This window comes from Python bivittatus, unplaced genomic scaffold (assembly GCF_059951505.1).
Source record: "Python bivittatus isolate LINGU-HERP-01145 unplaced genomic scaffold, Pbiv_v1 ctg000320_np1212, whole genome shotgun sequence".
In the NCBI taxonomy this organism is placed as follows: Eukaryota; Metazoa; Chordata; class Lepidosauria; order Squamata; family Pythonidae; genus Python; species Python bivittatus.
In genome coordinates, this window is record NW_028277052.1 from 11504399 (window position 1) to 11510905 (window position 6507).

The window sequence follows — 6507 nt, forward strand, 5'->3', positions numbered from 1 at the left end:
TGTATATAGAGACAGCCTCATGCGCCTGGGAATGTTTCCAGGGGTAGCAGTAAGTCATCTCTAGCCATTTTTGCACATGCCAATGGGTTTTGCTTAGTAAATGGAGGAAGTCTGGATTCCGCTTAGAGTTAAAAAGTGAACCCCATAGTGTTTCACTGACTGGTTGGACTTGCTTTAAGTAATTATGGTAGGTTTGATGCTCCAATGTTTGCATAATTTAAAGGGCACTAACTTGCTATCTGTAACAAGCGTCAAGTAGCATACAATTATTGCTTCAGCTTTTTCTATTTGCAAAAATGGTGATGACCAACTAGTTGCCATAAACCTGGTGATTCCATCCAAACATTGTGAGGCTTGTGAATGTGCTGCTCACAGGTAGGAGAACTGGGAGATTGCACCCAACAGAAAGCCTTGAAGAATAACAGTGGACTTTAGTGTGGTCAGGCTTGCCCTACATTTAACCCTTTTTATAAAGGCTTGGACTTCTATGATTGCACCTGAAGTTCCCCATAATTTATTTCTACTAATAGCAATTACAAACTACAGGCAGGTGTGATAGCCAAAGGCTGCTCCTAATATCTGTAAGGTGGCAAGGGTTATAGTGTTATGATGCAAAAGGGGTGGAGGAAACTCCAGGGACCATGTTTTCCTGCCATTTCCCCATTTGGGAAGGGGGACTAGGAGTTTTTACTTAGAAAGAAACAAAACTATATTAAACCTATTTTTCAGCGTCTTCTAATCATGTGTTTCTGCCATGAAATGATAGGGGACTTTCACAGTGATAATTGGCAATTCTGGCCATAGGGGGCTCCAAGAGCCTTACGAACTTGAGACTCCGGGTGCAATGCTGGAGGCTTAGGTTACCCATCCTTACTACAGGAAGACATTATAAGAAGCTTCCATATATACATCCTCCCCTTATTCAGAAGAATGCAAATGTTAAGAAAATGCTTCCACTTTTTCCTGAACTTATAAAAGAGAAATTCCTTGCTTTATAAATCCTTTTGACCCAAATATTAACCCTGGTGAACTTGCAAAGAAGATCTTAACTATTTCTGATGCATACATTGATTGAAGAAGTTGCAACTTATGCAAAGGGTCCTGTATCCAATCTCTGATATCTCCAGGTATCAGGTAGCTGAAAGCCATGGGAAAGACTTCCACCAGAGACTATGAGTGCTGTATTCAACCTGGCCTTCATTCAACCTGGCCTTCATTCCAAGAAATGTAATCTATGATTATATAACATTTTTAAAATTCTGCCCTTCTTCCAAAATCTCAAATCACAGAAATGCTATTTACTTTTTTTTAAATCTTGTGAGAACAGCTGTATGAGGTAGATTGGGCTTATATGCAAAACAACTCAACTGAAGTCACCCTTTAGAGATTTGAACCTTGGCCTCCTTCATCCTAGCACTCTTTACTGTGTACAATCTGGACAATCAGCACTCTTTACTGTGTAAAAATTGCTTAGTAAAAGGCAAGAGCAATTATTTTAGAGTCTAAGAAAAGCTGAGGGACATGCCTGACCATGGTTCCACTTGGATTGGACCACCAAGGGAACCTCTAGGTAATATAGTCCGGCCTTGGAGGACCACCAAGACTTTAGAGAACTATTGGTAGTTAGCACAGATAATATAAATCTAGATCAATGGTTTATGGCATGTATATATTGATTCTTGTACCAAGAGTCTCGTGGCAACTAGTTTCTGCCTATAGCAAAACAGGAAGGCACTGATCTGCTAGAACTAGCAAGCCAGAATCAAAGACATGTCTTAATCTGCAAACTTGGCTTATTTCTTTCAGCATCAACAGAACCTCAGCAGGAAGTACCAGGATGCTGACATTAGCTTGAAGGAAATACTAAGCTGATGGATGCTTTGCAGATGAAAAGTTAAACTTTGATTAAACATTAGTGAAGCAAATGCCCATAAGAACTCTTTATTAACATTTTAAAAATGCATAGGAGAGGGGAATCCTATGTAGCTGTAAAGGTCAAATTAGACTTATAATATTTTCCCCAAAAAGCTTTGAAAATGAAAAGTAATTTCAATAAGCTATGTTCAAGAATGTAAAAGCAGCAGTGGGGAGGGGATGCGTCATCTTTTTCTTGCTGTTCACTTCCTTCCAATTGCCTTTCAACGTGTAGAAAAGAGACATTAACACCTTCATACAATTCACTGAGTATGGAGAATGGAGATTAAAATAGGATCGGTTCAAATTTCAGCATGTAAATAAAGGGGTCCTATGATTGCTTCATTCCATATGCCAAATATTGCTCACAGCACCATTTTGTGTAGCTGTACACTACCATGTTTTGGACATATTAGCTCCCTTGAGAACTGTGTAATGGTGGAACATGTGGAAGGGAAGAGGAAAAGATGGCCAGGAGCAAAGTGGGTGGACTCAATTCTAGTAGTTGTGGGTACATTGTTGGAAGACTTGAAGGGCCCAATCACCTGGAGAAGGTTTATCGATGTGATCACTAAGAATTGACACCACACACTGAGATGACCTGATGCATGACTCCTTTCCCCACCTCCTGATCCATTCAACCTGCAGCCTTCAAAGTAACAATTGGTATCCCGCACATACCAGATCAGTAATAGTCAAGTGATATTCTAGGCCAGTAAGTGAAAATAGGGGGAGATCCCTATCTGAAGCAGCACAACACAGCAACCTGTTTCACACATCAAACTATACTATAAGATTGTTTTGCTTAGTTGGTTATGTGAACTCAATTGCGGTTTATGTGGCAATTGTGGTTTATTTAATAAACCATGCTGCAATGGGTGAATGTAACCAAATTATAACATTGCATTCCATGCACCCAATCAAGCAGGCATAGACATCCTCGGGGAAAGGGCGGGGGGACAAGCGATGAAGCATGTTGTAATATCATAACACAAACTCTACCCCTTAGATGTTGCAAAGGAAAGAGCCTGCACTGTAATGTTGCAATGCGTGTTTAATCATTTTGGTATTGTCATAGTCAGGAACTAGCAACATCCATGGGGAAGTCAAAAAAGTCCAGATAGCACCTGTAATTATTTGCACACAATGTCAATATTCACACCCACACACCCACACAACCCCCTGGGTGCCCTTGTTAGGAATGGATGCCTATGAAAGGAGGCCAGGCACTAATCTACGAGACTTCATGCTACACAATCAGTTAGTTGGCCTTGAAGACTGCAAACGTTAGCATAGTTGTTACTTTTGGCAGTAAAGAAAATAGGTTTGGAGTGCAATCTTATCTATGTTTATTCATAAGCAAGTCACATTCAGTTCAGTCAGAGGTACAGTTAAGGAGGCTCAGGATTACAACGATAAATAATTTTCCCTATAAAGGACATATTTCATCAACTACACAGTCTTCTATTGCAGCCAGCATGACGAAGCATTGTGAGATGTCTTAAACATTAACCATCAATGTGTTTTTCTTCACCTGAACCCTGTTCATAAGGCACATGAAATATTTGATCAGATTTGCTCATTTTCTCCTCTCTCTCCCTCTCTCTAAATAATTCAGCCACTAAGAGATACCTAGTGTATGTATGTCTTTAAACACACCAGCCTTTCCTAGTTTGGTGCTCTCCAGGTGTCCTTGGGATTTTCAGTGATAATGCTGGAAGTTGAAATCCAAAACGTCTAGAAGACCTGAGGTTGTGGAAAGTTGCATAGGAGGCTCTGCAGCTTATCCATCACAAGCCGCTTGGAAGACGCTAGGTGGCACTGTTGTATAAACCGATGTGGAACACTGACCAACCACCATGTTCTGAGACCCTATGCTTCTCATATGGGTTGCTGACTCTTATGGAAATTTGAAAGTGGGGCGGCTGGGCAGACCTATGATTATGATCCAGCAGGGCTTGTAATGTACTCTGATGATGCAAAATGGATTTGCAAATGAGTGAATCCTACAGAAGGAGCTTGAGCGGCGATGACAAAACTTTTGCAAAATCAAGGGTCCTTCAGGCCAGCCAAGTCCAAAGTATCTAATGCCAGTCTGTTGTGAGCAGCATTTAACATAATTTTCTACATTGTAATTCAAGTTTTGACTCTGTTATTGAACCCGAGAAAGGAGCATTCAAAGAGATAGTTTGACTACGTAGAATATGGATCTATCTCTGCTCCACAGTCAGATGATCACAAGTGGATTATACTTAAACTAGGCCAGCCTTCCGGACCCAAAGCCCTCCCGAAATGCTGAATTAAATTTCAGTTCCCAGAATTACTAGTCAGCCTATTTACATGACACCATCATAAGTCTCAAATCATTTAGGAGAACAATGCTGGATGTGGTCTTGCAGATTTTCCCCGTCCAATTTAGAATGTGAATTTGGAATACAGTGATTGAATTTAAAAGTTGGGTGATGTGCGGTACAAACCTATACATGTCTGCACAAAGTAGACCCTATTGATGTCAATGTAAGTAATGGAGAGAGAGAGAGAGAGAGAGAGAGAGAGAGAGAGAGAGAGTAAGTATAAGTATAGTTTAAGTATAGTATTATATTATATATATAAGTATAGAGTAAGTATAAGTATAAGTTTAAGTATAGTATTTCATAAGCTGTCTGCTCTCAATATAATTGCAAATAATCCATCAGAAAGAGATAACTAAATATTTTCAAATCTAAAATATCATTACATATTAGCCATCAATCACTACCTGCCTCTAACAGTTAACAATTGCTTTTTCTGGGTGCTTGGGATCCAAAATATGTGGAATACAGATCATAAGGAAAGGTTCAATGTTTGAATATTTGACCTAAACTGATTGCTGTTTTTTTTGCCTCAAAATTTCCTGTTTCACTCAAATGAATGCAACAGGAACAACTGTAACAAAGCAATGCTCTTCTTGTTGCCTTTGGACGAGAAAAGCTTATAATAGTCCAGCACGTTTGGGAGACTTCATTCAGATCAATGTATTTGGGGGAATGTTATATAAAAAAGTAATTAAAAAGTGACGTAAGGAAAAACTGTATACTGAAATGGTATGTAAGTTGAATAGAATGGGAGGTTAGGATCCCGGAATGGCATTTTTGCCTTCTAAAAGCCTTGGTTGAAGCCCTTAAAGATTTTTAAAATTGTTAACAAAAATACAATTTAGTGTGAAAAGAGGGCAAATGATTAAATACATGACTGGCAAGAATCATATTCACAAAATTTAATTTTAAATGACTTTTCATATAAAGGAAATCAAATATCTCTTGGCACCACCCACTAGTTTTTAGAAGGCATCTGATCCAGGGATGCTATTCAGTGACCAAAGATGGCCCTTGGCCCAGAATAAGACTCTCAGAGGAGAATCCTTTTGGTTCGATCCTATACCGGAAGTCATTTGGGATCTGTATCGTTGCCGAGTTATGCCCTCCCACATGTTTAGCTATGCTTCCAACACTTCACTTGCTCTTCACCTCATTAGAATTTCTGCTTGCCTTACAAAATGCTTTGCTGCAAAGAGTACGGGCAACAAGGGATTTTAAAACTGTTGAAAAGGCTGTTGTTATGAGGGAAAAGAATATGGGGGTGGGGAGGAGGAGGGAGAGGGGGGTGCGGTATTTAATCTTTTCCTACCCCCCACCCCCCACCCCCTTTGCAGACTCAAGTGCCTCCTGTCCTGTCTCACTTGAAGAGTGCATCAGCCATTCACATTGGCTCACTGCATTTCTTAATCCATGATAAATGTGGGGAAAGATGTTACGTGTGGTGGAAATCCCCTCGGAGCACATGAAAGGGAATTAATGAAACAGAGTCAATCCTATTAGTTCCAGCCTATACGATTTAGAGGTAGAGATGGAGGAATGGAGAAGGGGAGGAGGAAGAATGTGTGTTGGTTGGTTTGTCTGCTTATTTATTTATTTCTAAAATTTATTCCTCTCCTGCCTAGTTACAGCTCTCCAAGTAAAAACAGGCTTCAAAAATGGCATATTTACCAGTGGTAAAATGAAATGCAGACAACCAGCTGAGAGAGTAGCTAAATGGGAAAAATGAAAAACAGCATTTTTTTTTTAAGTAATGATTAGATTGCAGCACAGAAGAAGACTATTAAGAGTAAAATCAATAAAAAAGGAAGGTGTGTCAAAAGGTACCTGGCGCAGAAATTCTGAAGTTAGAAAGGCCATCCATGAGAGGGTTTGATTCAAGGAGCTCTGCTTCTACAACACATTTACCAGTGATTCATTTAATGAATCTGATTCTGTGGGTTTGCAAACCACAACAATGCCATCAGACTGGTTGAGGTCAAAACCTCCACCCCCCCCCCCCCCATTTAGTGGGTGTTGGAGGGAGTTCTTGAAGACATCTCTTTATGTCTTACACTGTAAAACACACATGCTCCCCAAAATTGCCAACTGACTACTACATTTCAGCCTGTGATCTTGGGGGGTTCTGGATAGCCTACCATCCACAATGATTGGATGTTCAAAGCAGGCTGAGCCCAAACCAAACCAACCTCATTATAGCTTTGTCAGCACTATTTTAAGACCAGGATTTGGATTTGTT